Raw genomic sequence first — 22121 nt, forward strand, 5'->3', positions numbered from 1 at the left:
TTCTGTCGGCATCGCCATAACCTGAGCAGGGAAAAATTACCAACTGATGGTCAATACTTGGAAAGTAGACACTGAGCTCACAACCCAAATGGTGGGTAAATATCACACAACTTACCTACTTAAAGCAATAATGGCCTCTATCTCAGGAAATATTCACGCACCTGTGATCATTCGTTTGATTTGATTTGGTTTTATTAGTTTAACGTCCTATCAACAGTCAGGATCATTTAAGGATATACCAAGTTTATGGGTGGAGTACCCGGTGAAAAACCACCAACCAGCGGTCAGTACCTGGCAGCTGCCACACATGGGGAGTCAAACTCGATTAATTCCCAGAAGTAGAGGGCATGCTGTAATATGTTTTGACATGTCAACCACTTGGCCACCGTGGCCCCTCACCGATGATCATAAATCCCCAATAAATTAGGCCAGAACCTCTAGCATCATAAAACTTCACTAAATGGGGACATTATTTCATAACCTGAATCCTTAATTGAATCATTAAAGGATGGCTGTTGGTGTAATTTTCAGCTTCAAACATGGCCTTTGTTGTATGGTTACACAGGATATGGGTATATGACATGAGATGTCAGCCTCATTTTTTACCTACATAACGAGTATATCACTTCCATAAATGACAGGAAGCTCATTTCATGGCATATCAAAGATAAATTTAATTAGGAGGAAAAAAATGAAAATGACGTAGTTTAATACATGAAGAGAAAATTGTCCTGGTTTATCTTTTACAAGGTATCAGGGTTTGGATTTCTTTTTCTTTTTAACTTTGATATAGATATATAGAGATGAGTTTCCTGTCATTATGGGTTATAAGGACAGCTTCTTATGTAAAAGTTTTTTATGTTGAAAGCCATTAATTCCTTATTGTATCCATTTTTACCCTTAAAAGAAGGTGAAGGTGATTCATTTCAATAAAATTAGTAGCTTTTAAGTTCAGAATTGGTATGAAGATAATGAAAATAACTTACCTATGTTTTAATATGGTAAGCGATAATGACTTACCTGTGTAATAACAAGCTTAACGATATTGACTTACCTGTGTTAAAACAAGGTTAACGATAATTACTTACCTGTGTAATAACAAGGTTAACGATAATGACTTACCTGTGTTACAACAAGGTTAACGATAATTACTTACCTGTGTTATAACAAGCTTAACGATAATGACTTACCTGTGTTACAACAAGGTTAACGATAATTACTTACCTGTGTAATAACAAGGTTAACGATAATTACTTACCTGTGTTACAACAAGGTTAACGATAAAAAATTACTTAACTTACCTGTGTTGTAACAAGGTTAACGATAATGACTTACCTGTGTTATAATAAGGTTAACGATAATGACTTACCTGTGTTATAACGAGGTTAACGATAATGACTTACCTGTGTTATAACAGAGGTTAACAATAATGACTTACCTGTGTTATAAAGAGGTTAACAATAATGACTTACCTGTGTTATAAAGAGGTTAACAATAATGACTTACCTGTGTTATAAAGAGGTTAACAATAATGACTTACCTGTGTTATAAAGAGGTTAACAATAATGACTTACCTGTGTTATAAAGAGGTTAACAATAATGACTTACCTGTGTTATAATAAGGTTAACGATAATGACTTACCTGTGTGATAACAAGGTTAACGATAATGACTTACCTGTGTTATAACGAGGTTAACAATAATGACTTACCTGTGTTATAACAAGGTTAACGATAATGACTTACCTGTGTTATAACAAGGTTAACGATAATGACTTACCTGTGTTATAACAAGGTTAACGATAATGACTTACCTGTGTTATAACAAGGTTAACGATAATGACTTACCTGTGTTATAATAAGGTTAACGATAATGACTTACCTATGTTTTAATATGGTTAGCGATAATGACTTACCTGTGTTATAACGAGGTTAACAATAATGACTTACCTGTGTTATAACGAGGTTAACAATAATGACTTACCTGTGTTATAACGAGGTTAACAATAATGACTTACCTGTGTTATAAAGAGGTTACAATAATGACTTTACGATAATGACTTACCTGTGTTAATACGAGGTTAACAATAATGACTTACCTGTGTTGTAAAGAGGTTACGATAATGACTTACCTGTGTTATAAAGAGCTTACGATAATGATTTACCTATGTTATAACGAAGTTATGATAATGACTTACCTGCAGGACATCCTTGCTCGCCCTCCACCATACTGTAACCTGGGCAACACTGGTACCGCACAAAGCTACAACACAGAAATATATAGTGGTTACCATGGTAACATACAAACCAACAACACAAATATAGAGTTGTTACCATTGACATGAATTGTAATACCAAATCTCAGTGAGATAGCACTATAAAAAGGACAATTCCACTATCACATGGGGACACAATACAAATACATGTATAACACAATCTCCCAAAACATACACAAATTAACACAAGCGGCACATATTGCATACATACTGAGAGAAGGCTCTATAAACAAGATATCCCAGAGGGATCTTGGCGCCCACCAAAGAATGATCTATGTCTGACAATGGAAAGATGGATCTTTTCTCTACTTTTCAAACTTTTTCAAACATGCTACACATAAATTTTGAGACAGATCGCTTAAGTACTTTCTGAGAAATAGCAGTAACAAACTTCAACTATCAAAATCAAAGATGGCGGCCTGGCAGCCATCTTGTTGACCGCTCGCAATATGCACAACTAGGGCCCTATGGGAACCTAGATATAAAATTTGAGACAGATCCCTTCAGTACTTTTTGAGAAATAGCGATAACAATCTTTGAATATCAAAATCCAAGATGGCCATCTTGTTAACAGATCAGTCCCAAAATGCAATATGAATAACTAGGTCCCTAGGGGATTTGAGACAGATTCCTTCAGTACTTTCTAAGAAATAGCGATAACAAGAATTGTTAACGGACAGACGGAAGGACGGACCACGGACCACGGACAAAAAGTGATTTGAATAGCCCACCATCTGTTGATGGTGAGCTTTGAATAGCCCACCATCTGTTGATGGTGAGCTAAAAATCAGCCAATCATTGGTCATGGTGGCCATCTTGGATTCATGCTCAAGGGGAATCTAGGTATATGGATGATGATTTTGGCAAGAATCACAAGATGGTTTTGACTGAGGTGGGAAGATGATTAGATTGTACAGATTCCTCCTAGTTAGTGACCTCCTCCTTGATTTCATGGCGGGGCGTAACAGTATAACAAGTTTCTCATAAATCATTTTTTATAAGTAATTTAGCTTACAATTATACACACTAATTCGTCTGAAATACAATCTAGAGGAGAAGTACAGTTATTTAACTACTGATTTAAGACAAAAGTAAAATCATTTCAACAAATGAAACTGAATCAGCAGCTAATTCTCCACTTGGCACAGACCCCATATACTAAATTGAGAAACCAGTATCTGTAACAATGGCTGTTATGCCAAATGTATCACATTGTCAGGCTATCATCCACATCACACGGGATCAAATGTCCTATCATAGGAACTTACATGAGTGTTCATTTCATATGTCAAGATTTGATTAAACATGTCTTCGACGTTTCAATATATTTGTAAGTAAGTGAGCAAAAATTAAAACTTTAAGATAAGTTTCATAAAATCTCATATGAAATGAATACAAAATTTGAGATACTTTTTATCATATAACTACAACAACCTGTATTTTTGGAGAATTTTATTATAATAATGTGTCACAAAATCCAGAGAGGCCACCATTTTGTTACAACATCTTCGAATCTGACATCACATGATTGTCTACTGATCTCAAGTTATAATGATGTCAAAATGAATTTCCAGCCAATGAAAATTGCTCCAGGTTATATTACATTAGTGACCTGATATGCAAAAATATTACACGGGCAAAGATATCAGGCAGATTATTTAATTAAAGCAGAATGTAATTAACAAACTGCTAATAACCTAATATGACATCTTAATTTATCACATTCAACCTTAAAATAAAAAATGATGGGTTTGGTTTATTGTCTATAATTATCGTAAATTAGATATGGTTCTCTATGGATGTGGCAGGTTTGAGCGTTAGAAAGCTGGAGTTTCCCCCAGAAAAAGCATCAGCATAATACTTAAATGAATAACGTGATTTTGCTACAGCGATCCCTCAGACTTTGTGTAGCTTTTAGCTGATGGTTTCGTAACCTAACATATTGTACAACAATTCAGAAGATTTGCACATTCCTCAGATACTAACACCTATAATAGCCCTAACCCCTAAACTGTATCCCCTCCACCTGGCTCCCTAAATACACCAGGACATGACCCCAGGGAATGGGTCAAAGGAGGAGTTAATCGGACAGGTGCATATGTCTCGATGTAGTCCCCCTCCCCCTCCCATTTCTCCCTCCTCCCCAGTCTTAAACTGCTCAACACACACATATATTATATTGTTAGACAAATCAATGTTAATTTTTTACATCAATTATCTTGATTCTTTTAAAGTTCAAATACACAACAACCCGTAGAGAATCTTTGAGCAGTTGCTTAGGATTTGTGACGTTGCTTAAGATCTGTTTAGCAAAGTTAACCAGGCAAGCCAGGGGATCCTAACAACTATCTCTCACCTTAACAATACGGTTATCTAATTAACGAGGGCTAATTAACGTGTCGGCTTAATTATCAGTATCAGGGTTAATACCGCTCTGTTCACACACTGTTACACCTCTAACCATCATATCAGCCTTCTACAACAAGAGGCGCAGAAGACCTGCATCACTTTATCAGCCTTCTAAAACAAGAGGCACAACGGGCCTGTATCGCTACACCAGCCTTTGTTAAACAAGAGGCACAGATCGCCTGTGTCACTATATAAGCCTTTTAATGTGTGTACCTATACCAGCCTTCTAAAACAAGAGGCACAGAGGGCTTGTATAGCTATACCAGCCATCTAAAACAAGAGGCCCAAAGGGCCTATATCACTAACCAGCCTTCTAAAACAAGAGGCCCACAAGACCTGTATAGCTCACCTGGTTTGTTACTAAGTAAGCTCAGCAATGTTATGAGTACTGCTTATTTCCTCAAAAATGAAAACAAATAATTACCATGTTCAACCCAATAAGTGCTCCGTCCCAATAAGCCCCACCTTTTGTTAATTGATCAGTGAGAAATTTTAAATATCCCACCTCCACCTCCTACTTCCAGTAAAAGTTAAAGATAGGTCCCTGCATGCTTGCAGTTTTCATTCTCTGTAAACATATTTCGTGTTCTGTATTTTTCCTAGTTTGTATATGTTATGAACTTTGTGTAAATACCAAATTGATCAAGTGTTTTAAAGTGTATCGTTTTCTTTATGAATTTTTTAAACCCATAATGAATACAAAATTATTAATTTAATTAAATTAAATATTTAACACTGAAGTTTGTTTAAAACTTTGATATGAGTTTTGATCTTACATAACACAGAAAAAACACTTGAAAAAAAAAATGTTTGCAGAAAGTGAAAATGGAGCATGAATATGTGGGAGTAAGGCCACCCATTATTTCCAAAACGGTGCTTTAATTAAACAGATACCTACGTTGGTCTGCCGCAGACCCTACGTTGGGGTACCTTGCCCTCATAGAACCTCTGACCTGTACCAAACACCTCCTTCACCCGGCACATGTTTGGACTGGAAACAAGAAAACATAAAAATTAATCAGTATAATGTCACAGCAAAACATCTCACATTGTGTAGCATAGACACATACATTACTAAATTATACAACATAATGATTTACACTAAACAAATTAATTAAGAGAGCTTCCATCTTATCAAAAATCAGATTCCATTGTATTGTTGTTTTCACTATCAAGACATCTCTTTGTGGTTTAAAGATAAAAACCACCATTAAAGACTCTTAGGAAAGTAATTTCTCCACATTCGAGTACAAAAAAATGAAAAACTAGAACTGCCACCAGAGTGGACAGTTAAACCCCCCACCCATTGCAGAACCCTACTATATAGTTTACTCAACTCCACCCTTATGTCTGTCTACCAAATTTTATCAAAACCTGTCAAGTAGTTTAGGAGGAGTTGGAGTTGGCAGCACAAAGTTGTGTCTAAAGACAGACAGACGGACTACCTGATTGATTCCAGTATAACACATCCCCCCTTAACTTCGTTTGCAGGGGAGGGGGGGGGGTTTGTTATAATAGTTACAAAGGAAAAAACATCAAAGAATATGTCAGAGGAAAGAGTGTGAGGATAAGTTGTTATATGTTGGTTGTTGAGGAGTTGGATGGGAAGGGGAGTTGGATGGGAAGGGGGGTTGGGGTTGGGGGGGTTGGGAGGAAGAATGAGCCATTAATAGACCTCAGTTGAGAATTTTATACATTACTATAAAAGTGTACATTTGCATTTTTTCAAATAGTTACAGCAAATTACCAAGTATCTCTCACTTTAACACACAGCTTTAATACTTTAAAGTAAGATCATAATTACTTATGGACTGAGAATAAAAATTCAGATTCTCAAAATAGCCGGAAATAAATATAATAAAAATGAAATTTAAATGCCACAATAAATCATAAATTCACTTTATAATACCTCTTTTTTCTGTGTATTCATCATCTAAACACCTGTAGCTCATTTCAGAGCAAATTCATTAAAAACATTGAAATAAATTAGTTCATAAATTATTCAGGAAAAGTTTAATGAAATTTTTTCATGAAATTTCACAAGGTCTTTTCGCTACACTAAATCCTTTGAATATTTTTCTGCTGTTTGAAATTTCATCCCTCTCACTGAATAATGGCTTTAAAAGATAAATTTAACTACTTCTTTGCAAATATAAATCAAAACTTAATTGTGCTGTATAATATTTTAACATATTTTATGTTGTTAAAAGATGTATACAGAATTATAAGCAACATCAAAATCCAGACTTTCAGAAAAATTGCCTTACTTCCAAGCTATGGCTTTTAATCACATTTATGCACTCTAATGTTTGCTCATTGTTTGAATATTATTTCCAGCTATGGTTATCTAAGGACAAATCAGGAGTTCCAGGAGAACAACTACAAACCTATCAGTCAGTCATAATGAATATAAGTTTCTCCGACTTGCTAAGGTGACTATAAAGTGGCCGAATGGTTAATGTGTTCCGATATAATACCACAAGCACTCCACCTCTGGGTTGAGAATTTGAATACCATGTGGAGTAGTAACCAGGTACTGAACTGTGGTTGGAGGTTTTTCTCCAGATACTCCAAATTTCCTTCATCAACAAACCTGACATATCGTTAAATGACCCTGGCTGTTAATAGGATGTTAAATTAATGAAACCAGTAGATGGCTACTGATAATTGACTTTGCTTAACTGCAGCTGTTCTCAACACTGATACAGTGACTTTTAAGTTAAGATGAAACACCATTGACATTATATTCTTGTTTAAATTCCTTTATCAAACAGGACTCTGGTAAATAGAGGTTATATATATTTCTAATAGACAAGTCTACCATATGATTTATTCTGTATCTTAAATTTTTATGCTAATGAGATGTTGTAATGTACTTTTAACATCAACCATACATCTAAAATACCTAATAGTTTGTACAATAATGAACAATTGGTATTGTTGTATATTAAAACAGCCCTGGCTAGATCTATCCTCTCATCAAGTCTAACCTGTCACCTGTATTGACAATACAGACAGGGGCACATTAGCGGGATTTGACCTTGAATCTGACCTTCAGGGATAATCTGATGGATTTTTGAATGGGGTATGATCAGATTTCTTCAGTACTTGTCACAGATAGAAACAGTCATATCCATAGACAGACTGATTTTTTCTTTTTTTTTTAATAATCAATGTTTTAGGGTCACTGATGGTTAATTGATGGTGTAAATTAGAGTCTAGTTGTAAACGAGGAACATGATAGGCTTGAGTTATCAATGGAATCTATTTCAAAGGGAGACATAGGTACTAGTATATGTTAATAGGTCTGACAAATTTGTTTCTTAAGTTTGATCCGTTTGTAACGTAAATCATCAACCTGTTCAGAAGTCAGAGTTTAGAATTGAGCTCCCTAATTAGATAATTGATATATAAAACAAACTAAGTAATAACTTACTTATCAAATAATACATTTTTCAACCCTTTAATTAAAGACCTACAATTTCCGTAAGATGAAAATATACAAGACAATGTAACAATATTTTTACGACCTTAGGTAGTGCCATCAAAACTTATTTTCAACCCTTCAATTAAAGTCTAAAGTTTACTGGCCTATTCTACTTACCCCATAATTTAATTATAAAATCTGCACCTAATCCTTAACAGGGTTAAGCCTTTAATTTTTTTTTTTTTTGTGGGGGAAAGGGGGTTGAGGGTGAGCTGTTGCAATATTGGTAACTAAACCTATATACAGTTTTAATTGTTACAGTAATGCCAATATTTCATTTAGCTTATAAAGTAACATAATCTTGTTTTAAAGTTTTTTCCAGATCTTTTTCTAGATAAAGTGAGGAAATTAAGATTGATAGACAATTTGAGGAGATTGAAATATAGATGACAAAGATATCATCATTGAAACATGTTTTTTGTCTACAGCTCACACAAAGGAGACTAACATCCTTTTTTCTTATGAAGATTATGAAACAGCGTAAGCAGATGACACGGGTGACATCAGATGTACATGTATTAAGTATCACGTTTTAAAGAAATTCATTTAGAAAAAACAAGCGTTCCGAGTAGTACTGAAGCAAGATATATATCCACTGCCCTTCCATATATGATAAAAATATGCAACGTCTTATCAAAAATATGCTGAAGAAAAATCAATGTGTATTAAGTTTTTTTGAAGATAATTGAATATCTTTGATGAAAAGAACGTTCAAAATATAGCAATGTTGACCTTGACCTAACAACTTTGAAACTGAAAAGTAAAAGATATATTTCCAAGCTTTGAAAATTACAATTGAAAATCCAAGCTATGGTCTAGGAGCTAAACTTTGACAAAAATTTCTTAATTTTTGCAACAATATTACATTGACCTTCAAACATGACCTTTTGTTCTCTAAGTTATTGATAAAAATTTCTCAGTAGAATTCTAATACTAGATTATCTCCTCCTAGGTTGAAACTTCGGAATTTAGACTGGCCACAAGACCCTAAGATAATAATAATAAGATTTTCTCAGTAGTATTCTAATACTAGATTATCTCCCCCTAGACTGGCCACCAGAACCTAAATTATTGATAAAATCCTCAGCACATTTCTAATACTAGATTATCTCCCCTAGTTTAAAACTATTGTGATATAAACTAGCCATTTCATATTATTTTTTGTTAATTAGCCATAAATATACATGATTAAACACCAATTATTGTTCAAATGATGAGAGTAATTTATGCTATGTCGGCAGTGGAGCATCTTTAAGCCAAATATTAGTGATGTTTTTGATGTCCTAGACACTTGTGGCCAGTGAAAACAAATTTAAAATTGGATCGTTGACAGCTCACCCGAAAAGTATACATATTCAAAGAAATTCATTCCATTCAAACAAATACGTCCATTTGTATAAAAGGCAATAAAAGAATGTGGAAGTGACAATTAGTTTATGCTGATGAATAAACAAAACCCATTCCAATAAAATGTCATTATCTATTTGACACACATATGTATAGATATAAATTTCACAATTACAAAGAAGGGTAGAACATGGAAGATATATATGTTAAGAATCTTATGTATTATGAAGAAATAAAACTCACTTCGTAACAAGATATCTAAAATCTATAATATACAGGAAGATAATGTTTCTCTATATTGCCATCGCACTACAGTAAATCTTGAATATAATGAACTCAGTTAAAACAAATTTCTTGTACATGAAAAATGAAATCAAAATTAATCCCAGATTGCAGCACTAATTATTATAAAATGCATATGTATAAAAAAAGAAGATTTATTATTAATTATTGATTATAATAATCTTGTCTTTGCGTATACAGAGATACTCTAATAAGGTGATTTTCTTTGAAGCGAAAAACTTGAATAGGTAAAGAACGCGGCATGCTGGAACCTCAACCAGAGATTTAACCCTGAAATTGAATTCTAAATTATATACCATATATACTAGGCATCATGCATGCTTACCGTAAGGACCAAAATTTACTGAAATCAGATCAAAATATTCAAGGATTCATACTTTCAATCCAATCATTCTAAATATTTATTGATATAATGAGTGATAATTTTTTGTCCTGATTTAAAATTTGTTTCAGAGAAAATCAATTTTAGCACGCAGGTATATAATTCCTATGATGTTTTAATTAACGTTTTAGAAAAACACAGAAATTCACTTGTGAATGTGTATCTGAATGATACAAATTAAACACAATCTTTTGATGAAAATGAATGCTACTTGTATATAAACCAGGCAAAAAGATCACTTAAGATTCTAGCAGTGTTCAAAAACCACACAACCTTCAGGATCATCAGAGCTCTTTGTAGTCAAGGATCCATGTCACTAAAGCTCTTGAAAACCAAAGTGGCCATGTATTTTAATTGAAAGGTGAATTAGAGGTGGTCGTATTTTTACACAGGGACTTGGTAAAAATCCATAACCTATAACACATGTATACATATTATGTTGTTACAACAATAATGAATACTGAGTTTGGAATATATGCCATGCCCCTGTGACATGTTCGGAAAAACTTTGTATACATGTTTTGAATCAGCTTCTTGCATAAAATGACATTAATTCAGGAAAAAGACAAAGTAAACAGATATTGTTTGAAAGGTTAATGAAATTAATCAACTGATTAATCAGAAATGCTTTTTGAAACACCATCAGAAGAAATCCACAAATTATTGCAGAAACTTTTCCATATTATCTTCAAAGAAGGGGAAAGGTTATATGAAATCAAAGTCGTTTTTTTCTACATGTTGTGTTTTATGGACAGATAGAAGTAAGATAGAATTTTAACTTGGCTGACCTAGATAGAATACAAATGACCTTTAGTGACCTTTTAGTAGAATTAATAATGATCAAGTGTCGGGCGAATTAGTAAAGTATTCCTAGATACAGATCTGAGTGAGACAGAAAAAACAACTGTAACTATATATATCGAGCACCGATTCCCCTCGTTCAAATTTTCTACAATATGTTACAAATCTACAAATAAAAGTGTATAGATATCAAGTGACCAAGAAGGTGTTTGATAATGGCCATAGCTTCTTCCTATAAGTTATAAAACTTATTTATTTTACATCGATTGAGAAACAAGTTATACAACTTATGTAAATCACATTTGATGGCCCGGATGTAGGTGCAAGGGGTCTTAGTGTGGGAGGAAACCTGAGTGCCCAGAGAAAACCCATGTGATCGGACAGGTGACCCCTAACCTTTTCACGTCCGTGCCGGGGGGGGTTAAACTCTGGCCGGCTTGGTGAAAGGTGAGGTGCTTAACCACTACACCACCCGTCCGAGTTATAGTGATCTTTCGTGGTTATAAGTTAAAGGAGGCCCATAGGCAACTGGCCAATCATAGGTCTGTAGTTTTTCTCTGAATACTCCAGCTTCAGTCTAATCACAACATGCACTTAAATCCCTCTCAAATGTCCATAATTAACAATGAGATATGAAGCTTAAAATCAAACTGTAATAGATAAATATGGGTTAAATAATTAGTGCAATGAAAGTTGAATGTGTGCTTCCAGGTAAAGCGTTACTTAAAAACATTTAATCTATTAAAATATGCAATATTGCCACAACATTGACCATTTCCCCAGAAATATAAGGAGTTAAATACAGATGTAAAGTGTGCCTACTGAGTCTTTCTAACAAATAAACAATTATAGGTAGGTATATGTTCTTACCCCTTGATACCACTGCCAGGGTCTCGTTGGTAGTTTTTGTACCTGCGAGGGTGATAACCTCTCATCCGCGCCAGGTACTTTTTGCGATAGGATTGGTAGTAAGGATTGAAGTAGTAGTAACTCTGGCCACAGGACACTTCCTCCTCCCATAGTAGGATTGTTAGGACCAACACCAATAGGTGCAATATCCTCATCCTGTAATACAACATACAAGTAAGTCATACAGGTGTTATATTGTCATTATGTAATACAACATACAGGTAAGTCTTATAGGTGTAATATATCCTCATTCTTAATACAACATACAGGTAAGTCTTATAGGTGTTATATCCTCATTCTGTAACAACATACAGTTAAGTTTTATAGATGCAATATCCTCATCCTGTAATACTACATACAGGTAAGTCTTGTAGGTGTTATATCCTCATTCTGTAACAACATACAGGTAAGTTTAATAGATGCAATATCCTCATCCTGTAATACTACATACAGGTAAGTCATATAGGTGTTATATCCTTATTATGTAATACAACAACATACAGGTAAGTTTTATAGATGCAATATCCTCATCCTGTAATACTACATACAGGTAAGTCTTGTAGGTATTATATCCTCATTCTGTAACAACATACAGGTAAGTTTAATAGATGCAATATCCTCATCCTGTAATACTACATACAGGTAAGTCATATAGGTGTTATATCCTCATTCTGTAATACAACATACAGGTAAGTCTTATAGGTGTTATATCCTCATTCTGTAACAACATACAGGTAAGTTTAATAGATGCAATATCCTCATCCTGTAATACTACATACAGGTAAGTCATATAGGTGTTATATCCTTATTATGTAATACAACATACAGGTAAGTCTTATAGGTGTTATATCCTCATTCTGTAAACAACATACAGGTAAGTCATGTAGGTGTTACATCCTTATTCTGTAACAACATACAGGTAAGTCTTATAGGTGTTATATCCTCATTCTGTAAACAACATACAGGTAAGTCATATAGGTGTTATATCCTCATTCTGTAACAACATACAGGTAAGTCTTATAGATGTTATATCCTCATTCTGTAATACAACATACAGGTAAGTCTTATAGGCGTTATATCCTCATTCTGTAACAACATACAGGTAAGTCTTATAGGCGTTATATCCTCATTCTGTAACAACATACAGGTAAGTCATGTAGGTGTTATATCCTTATTCTGTAACAACATACAGGTAAGTCATGTAGGTGTTATCCTTATTCTGTAACAACATACAGGTAAGTCTTATAGGTGTTATATCCTCATTCTGTAACAACATACAGGTAAGTCATTAGGTGTTACATCCTTATTCTGTAACAACATACAGGTAAGTCTTATAGGTGTTACATCCTTATTCTGTAACAACATACAGGTAAGTCTTATAGGTGTTATATCCTCATTCTGTAATACAACATACAGGTAAGTCTTATAGGTGTTATATCCTCATTCTGTAATACAACATACAGGTAAGTCATATAGGTGTTATATCCTCATTCTGTAATACAACATACAGGTAAGTCATATAGGTGTTATATCCTCATTCTGTAATACAACATACAGGTAAATTCTGTAATACAACATACAGGTAAGTCTTATAGGTGTTATATCCTCATTCTGTAATACAACATACAGGTAAGTCTTATAGGTGTTACATCCTCATTCTGTAATACAATATACAGGAAAGTCATACAGGTGAAATATTGTCATCCTGTAATACAACATACAGGAAAGTCATACAGGTGAAATATTGTCATCCTGTAATACTACATACAGGTAAGTTCATACAGGTGAAATATTGTCATCCTGTTAATACTACATACAGGTAAGTCTTTATAGGTGTTATATCCTCATCCTGTAAGACAATATACAGGAAAGTCATACAGTTGAAATATTGTCATCCTGTAATACAACATACAGGTAAGTCATATAGGTGTTATATCCTCATTCTGTAACAACATACAGGTAAGTCTTATAGGTGTTATATCCTCATTCTGTAACAACATACAGGTAAGTCTTATAGGTGTTATATCCTCATTCTGTAAACAACATACAGGTAAGTCTTATAGGTGTTATATCCTCATTCTGTAATACAACATACAGGTAAGTCATATAGGTGTTATATCCTCATTCTGTAATACAACATACAGGTAAGTCTTATAGGTGTTATATCCTCATTCTGTAACAACATACAGGTAAGTCTTATAGGTGTTATATCCTCATTCTGTAATACAACATACAGGTAAGTGTTATAGGTGTTATATCCTCATTCTGTAACAACATACAGGTAAGTCATACAGGTGTTATATCCTCATTATGTAATACAACATACAGGTAAGTGTTTATAGGTGTTATATCCTCATCCTTTCTGTAGATAATATACAGGAAAGTCATACAGGTGAAATATTGTCATCCTGTAAAATACATACAGGTAAGTCTTATAGGTGTTATATCCTCATTCTGTAATACAACATATACAGAAAGTCATACAGGTGAAATATTGTCATCCTGTAATACAACATACAGGAAAGTCATACAGGTGAAATATTGTCATCCTGTAATACTACATACAGGTAAGTCTTATAGGTGTTATATCCTCATTCTGTAAGACAATATACAGGAAAGTCATACAGGTGAAATATTGTCATCCTGTAATACTACATACAGGTAAGTCTTATAGGTGTTATATCCTCATCCTGTAATACAACATACAGGAAAGTCATACAGGTGAAATTATTCAACAGTAGTCATCCTGTAATACAACATACAGGTAAGTCTTATAGGTGTTATATCCTCATTCTGTAATACAACATACAGGTAAGTCTTATAGGTGTTATATCCTCATTCTGTATACAACATACAGGTAAGTCTTATAGGTGTTATATCCTCATTCTGTAACAACATACAGGTAAGTCTTATAGGTGTTATATCCTCATTCTGTAAGACAATATACAGGAAAGTCATACAGGTGAAATATTGTCATCCTGTAATACAACATACAGGTAAGTCATACAGGTGTTATATCCTCATTCTGTAACAACATACAGGTAAGTCTTATAGGTGTTATATCCTCATTCTGTAATACAACATACAGGTAAGTCATCAGGTAAGTCTTATAGGTGTTATATCCTCATTCTGTAACAACATACAGGTAAGTCTTATAGGTGTTATATCCTCATTCTGTAACAACATACAGGTAAGTCTTATAGGTGTTATATCCTCATTCTGTAACAACATACAGGTAAGTCATATAGGTGTTATATCCTCATCCTGTAATACAATATACAGGTAAGTCTTATAGGTGTTATATCCTCATTCTGTAATACAACATACAGGTAAGTGTTATAGGTGTTATATCCTCATTCTGTAAGATAATATACAGGAAAGTCATACAGGTGAATATTGTCATATACAACATGTCATCCTGTAAATACAACATACTACATACAGGTAAGTCATACAGGTGTTATATCCTCATTCTGTAATACAACATACAGGTAAGTCTTATAGGTGTTATATCCTCATTCTGTAATACAACATACAGGTAAGTCTTATAGGTGTTATATCCTCATTCTGTAATACAACATACAGGTAAGTCTTATAGGTGTTATATCCTCATCCTGTAATACAACATACAGGTAAGTCTTATAGGTGTTATATCCTCATTCTGTAATACAACATACAGGTAAGTCTTATAGGTGTTATATCCTCATTCTGTAACAACATACAGGTAAGTCTTATAGGTGTTACATCCTCATTCTGTAACAACATACAGGTAAGTCATATAGGTGTTATATCCTCATTCTGTAAACAACATACAGGTAAGTCTTATAGGTGTTATATCCTCATTCTGTAACAACATACAGGTAAGTCTTATAGGTGTTATATCCTCATTCTGTAATACAACATACAGGTAAGTCTTATAGGTGTTATATCCTCATTCTGTAATACAACATACAGGTAAGTCTTATAGGTGTTATATCCTCATTCTGTAATACAACATACAGGTAAGTCTTATAGGTGTTATATCCTCATTCTGTAACAACATACAGGTAAGTCATACAGGTGTTATATCCTCATTCTGTATACAACATACAGGTAAGTCTTATAGGTGTTATATCCTCATTCTGTAATACAACATACAGGTAAGTCTTATAGGTGTTATATCCTCATTCTGTAAGACAATATACAGGAAAGTCATACAGGTGAAATATTGTCATCCTGTAATACTACATACAGGTAAGTCTTATAGGTGTTATATCCTCATTCTGTAAGACAATATACAGGAAAGTCATACAGGTGAAATATTGTCATCCTGTAATACTACATACAGGTAAGTCTTATAGGTGTTATATCCTCATTCTGTAACAACATACAGGTAAGTCTTATAGGTGTTATATCCTCATTCTGTAATACAACATACAGGTAAGTCTTATAGGTGTTATATCCTCATTCTGTAATACAACATACAGGTAAGTCTTATAGGTGTTATATCCTCATTCTGTAACAACATACAGGTAAGTCTTATAGGTGTTATATCCTCATCCTGTAATACAACATACAGGTAAGTCATATAGGTGTTATATCCTCATTCTGTAATACAACATACAGGTAAGTCTTATAGGTGTTATATCCTCATCCTGTAATACAACATACAGGTAAGTCTTATAGGTGTTATATCCTCATTCTGTAACAACATACAGGTAAGTCTTATAGGTGTTATATCCTCATTCTGTAACAACATACAGGTAAGTCTTATAGGTGTTATATCCTCATTCTGTAACAACATACAGGTAAGTCTTATAGGTGTTATATCCTCATTCTGTAACAACATACAGGTAAGTCTTATAGGTGTTATATCCTCATTCTGTAACAACATACAGGTAAGTCTTATAGGTGTTATATCCTCATTCTGTAACAACATACAGGTAAGTCTTATAGGTGTTATATCCTCATTCTGTAACAACATACAGGTAAGTCTTATAGGTGTTATATCCTCATTCTGTAAGACAATATACAGGAAAGTCATACAGGTGAAATATTGTCATCCTGTAATACTACATACAGGTAAGTCTTATAGGTGTTATATCCTCATTCTGTAATACAACATACAGGTAAGTCTTATAGGTGTTATATCCTCATTCTGTAATACAACATACAGGTAAGTCTTATAGGTGTTATATCCTCATTCTGTAATACAACATACAGGTAAGTCATATAGGTGTTATATCCTCATTCTGTAATACAACATACAGGTAAGTCTTATAGGTGTTATATCCTCATTCTGTAACAACATACAGGTAAGTCTTATAGGTGTTATATCCTCATCCTGTTATACAACATACAGGTAAGTCTTATAGGTGTTATATCCTCATTCTGTAACAACATACAGGTAAGTCTTATAGGTGTTATATCCTCATTCTGTAACAACATACAGGTAAGTCTTATAGGTGTTATATCCTCATTCTGTAATACAACATACAGGTAAGTCTTATAGGTGTTATATCCTCATTCTGTAACAACATACAGGTAAGTCTTATAGGTGTTATATCCTCATTCTGTAACAACATACAGGTAAGTCTTATAGGTGTTATATCCTCATTCTGTAATACAACATACAGGTAAGTCTTATAGTGTTATATCCTCATTCTGTAATACAATACAGGTAAGTCTTATAGGTGTTTATCCTCATTCTGTAATCATACAGGTAATCATAAGGTAATATCCTGTAATACAACATACAGGTAAGTCTTATAGGTGTTATATCCTCATTCTGTATACAACATACAGGTAAGTCTTATAGGTGTTATATCCTCATTCTGTAATACAACATACAGGTAAGTCATATAGGTGTTATATCCTCATTCTGTAATACAACATACAGGTAAGTCATATAGGTGTTATATCCTCATTCTGTAACAACATACAGGTAAGTCTTATAGGTGTTATATCCTCATTCTGTAACAACATACAGGTAAGTCTTATAGGTGTTATATCCTCATTCTGTAACAACATACAGGTAAGTCTTATAGGTGTTATATCCTCATTCTGTAATACAACATACAGGTAAGTCTTATAGGTGTTATATCCTCATTCTGTAATACAACATACAGGTAAGTCTTATAGGTGTTATATCCTCATTCTGTAATACAACATACAGGTAAGTCTTATAGGTGTTATATCCTCATTCTGTAATACAACATACAGGTAAGTCTTATAGGTGTTATATCCTCATTCTGTAATACAACATACAGGTAAGTTTCTTATAGGTGTTATATCCTCATTATGTTATACAACATACAGAAGTCTATAATCCTCATACAACATACAGGTAAGTCATAGGTGTTATCCTTTTATATACAACATCATTATGTAATACAACATACAGGTAAGTCTTATAGGTGTTATATCCTCATTCTGTAATACAACATACAGGTAAGTCTTATAGGTGTTATATCCTCATTCTGTAATACAACATACAGGTAAGTCTTATAGGTGTTATATCCTCATTCTGTAATACAACATACAGGTAAGTCTTATAGGTGTTATATCCTCATTCTGTAATACAACATACAGGTAAGCCATACAGGTGTAATATATTCATTCTGTATTAAAACATACAGGTAAGTCATACAGGTAAGACATACAGGTGTAATATCCTCATTCTGTATCAAAACATACAGGTAAGTCATACAGGTGTTATATCCTCATTTTGTAACAAAACATACAGGTAAGTCATACAGGTAAGACATACAGGTGTAATATCCTCATTCTGTATCAAAACATACAGGTTAGTCATACAGGTAAGACATACAGGTGTAATATCCTCATTCTGTATCAAAACATACAGGTTAGTCATACAGGTAAGACATACAGGTGTAATATCCTCATTCTGTATCAAAACATACAGGTTAGTCATACAGGTAAGTCATACAGGTGTTATATCCTCATTCTGTAACACAACATACAGGTAAGTCTTATAGATGTTATATCCTCATTCTGTAATACAACATACAGGTAAGCCATACAGGTGTAATATCCTCATTCTGTATCAAAACATACAGGTTAGTATCATACATGTAAGACATACAGTGTAATATCCTTAGATGTTATATCCTCATTCTGTAATACAACATACAGGTAAGCCATACAGGTGTAATATATTCATTCTGTATTAAAACATACAGGTAAGTCATACAGGTAAGACATACAGGTGTAATATCCTCATTCTGTATCAAAACATACAGGTTAGTCATACAGGTGTTTTAGCCTTATTATGTAATACAGCATAAAGGTAAGATAAATTGGTCATATATGTAAGTAATATAGGTGTTTTACTTATATTCCCAGTCTGATGTACGGAGATATTTACCAATGGATGGATGTAAAATTTGACCTCAACATTGATTTATTTCTAGTTACCTTGACCTTCAACAGTTGCAACATGTTTCATTCTGACAAATATTGCTTCATAAAAATTTTATATTAATAATTTCTAGACAGTTTCCTTTGCAAAGTTTTTCATATTCCTTCCAATAAAATAAGTTAGTCAGGTTTTGAAATACTTCAGCAGAAGTAATTAAACAATCACAATCTGTGACTACATGCAGTCCTAACAGATATAGATCTATCCAACAAAGAATTTCCAGTATCCTTTGTGGACAGTTGAAGTCACAATTAACTTCCAAAATAGATAAATCACCCATACTAAAAGCCATACAACCCAAAATGTCATTTACAGACAATTTGCTGCAGTCAGATAATGACATTTAAAATGCCATTTAACTAAAGAAGTATCTCCACCTAAACATATAGACGATAAAATAATTATATCACAAGGTATTACATAACTAACACAAACAATGTGTGCTGATGTCATTATTGGTATCATCATGCTCATCCACAGATTAACTTCCACATTGTATGAAGCAAGTTCTTTCTAAGCATTACGAGTTTGGCTTCAGGTTTTATCAGTTTAACATCTTATTAACAGCCAAGGTCATGTGAGGACGGGCTAGGTTTGTTGATGGAGGAAAACTGGAGTACCCGGAGAAAATCCATCAAACAGCAGTCAGTACCTGGCAACTGCCCTACTTGGGATTCGAACCCGCATCCCAGAGGTGGAAGGCTTGTGGTAATATGTGGTGACATCTAAACCACTCAGCCACTGCGGCCCCCTTATACCCGGAGAAAAACCACCAACCAGCATCAGTACCTCGGAACTGCCCCATTATGAAAATAGACACCATCATTTTAGAGACTGTGATTTAAACACATAGCCTTTCTTATGAATGTTTACTATAAGAAGAGCAAAGACAAAAGAGTCACATACACATGACTATAAAATACTTAACTAAAGAAAAATAACTGGACAGGGTTGATCATTGGTTACCAGGTAGCTCAGCAGTCAAGCATTTGGTTAATGTTCAGAGGTCCCTGGTCAGGCCACTACATTTTCTCCTATCCTGTTACACTTTTTATAAGCATTGAACTGCATTCAGCTGGCAAATAATAATAGCAAATTTAATGAAGTGCAACCCAGAGGTTGAGAGCTTGTGATAATCTGTCGATACATCGTAACCTTAGTTTTTATTAGTTTAACAGCCTGGATTATTTAAGGACATGCTAGGTTTGATAGTGGAGGAAAGCTGGAGTACTTCAAGAAAAACCACTGACCTGTGATCAGTACCTGGCAATTGTACTACATGGGATTCGAACTTGCGACCCAACGGTGGAAGGTTTGTGGTAATATGTCGGGACATCATAACTACTCGGCCACCACAGCCCCAAATCCACAAAGAGAAATGGAACAAAATTCAATTTGATTCAATAATATACGTCATGTTAATAATTCGGTTGGTTTTTTCCTGACCTTTTACTGATCGTATTACGTCAGAAATTGTTTTACATTTAAAGTCTGCTGGAGCCTGAGATAACCCTGATCAAACCACATCTACAGACCTCCAAGTTTATCAGATATTTCTCTCCTCCATCCCTAACGAAGCATTCTACATGTTAGATCTCTCATGTATGGTTAGCTTCTGAAAACCACATGCAATTTACCCCATTCCTACTTCAAGTTCTTAACATCAAGATTTGCAAAATCTATGTAGAATTACAACGTAAAAAATTGAATCTATCATTTTTATATAATATGTATACTTAAAAAAAAAAACCCAAAAAACAAAGACAATTGATACTGGTTAAAGGAAAGAGATGAAAAATGACAAGTTCTAAAAATGAATTTGCAAAAATTAAGTTATCAAAGCTGAACTTCAGGTGAGTTTCAGGTGTGGATATCCTTTTTAAAGGTTTATTTGATCATTCTGATTTCAATATGCACGGACTGATTTAATAAATCATAATCAGACCTGATATCTCCTAGATCTGACAGCGTCCGTAGTAACCTGTACAATTGGGTGTCGGAGGTAATCGATAACATTCTTGTATTACATACCTTAGCCTGTGGTCTCCGGGCTCAATCTGACACATTACATAGGATTCTGTCTTATCACAGATAACCTTATGACCAAGAGTTTGAGAACCTGTTTCTCATAATTACAATAATAAAAGGTAATAACCTGATGACCAAAAAAGAGTTAAAGAAACTGTTTATTAAATTACAAGTTTGAGGAAAGCAATAAAGTAATAAGTTGTGACATCTAAGGGCCCAGGGGAACTTATACATTTGACATTTGAGAAATTGCAACAACACTCTTCAATTGTCCACAACCAAGATAGTTACCTGTCAGTCATGGTTTTTTTTTTTGCCAGTCCAACAATTTGATCACAACACATTTGAAGCAGATAACACAGCAATATGCACAACTTAATACTAAGAGGAACTTACATTTGCCATTTGAGACAAATCAAAACTGCACTTTTTGAAAAATAGAGATGAGAATTAATCTTTAATTGTTCAAATCCAAGATGGTTGCACCAGTGTGTTTTATTATGGCAAATACGGTGCCAGTAATACACCCACTAAACAAATAAAGATTTTTAATAAAGGGAGGTCACTCTATATTGTGTTTGTCAAGTTCAAGACGATGGCAAAGAGACTGGTTATCTTTTTTTAATCTTTTGTTTGTGTAACAGAGTGCAGGAATTTCAAATAAATTTAATCACTACCATTGCCAGGGATCAAACTCGGGGCCTATAGATTACTGGTCTGACACGTAACTTATCGAGCTAAAGAATAGTTCTTCCTAGCAG

The 22121-nt window shown here is 33.9% G+C and overlaps 1 pseudogene; it reads right to left on the reverse strand.

Annotated features, from left to right (window-relative positions):
- LOC138328484 (periostin-like) overlaps positions 1–22121 on the reverse strand; it is a 52650-nt pseudogene that overhangs the window by 13265 nt on the left and 17264 nt on the right.

This window comes from Argopecten irradians, chromosome 7, assembly GCF_041381155.1.
Source record: "Argopecten irradians isolate NY chromosome 7, Ai_NY, whole genome shotgun sequence".
In the NCBI taxonomy this organism is placed as follows: Eukaryota; Metazoa; Mollusca; class Bivalvia; order Pectinida; family Pectinidae; genus Argopecten; species Argopecten irradians.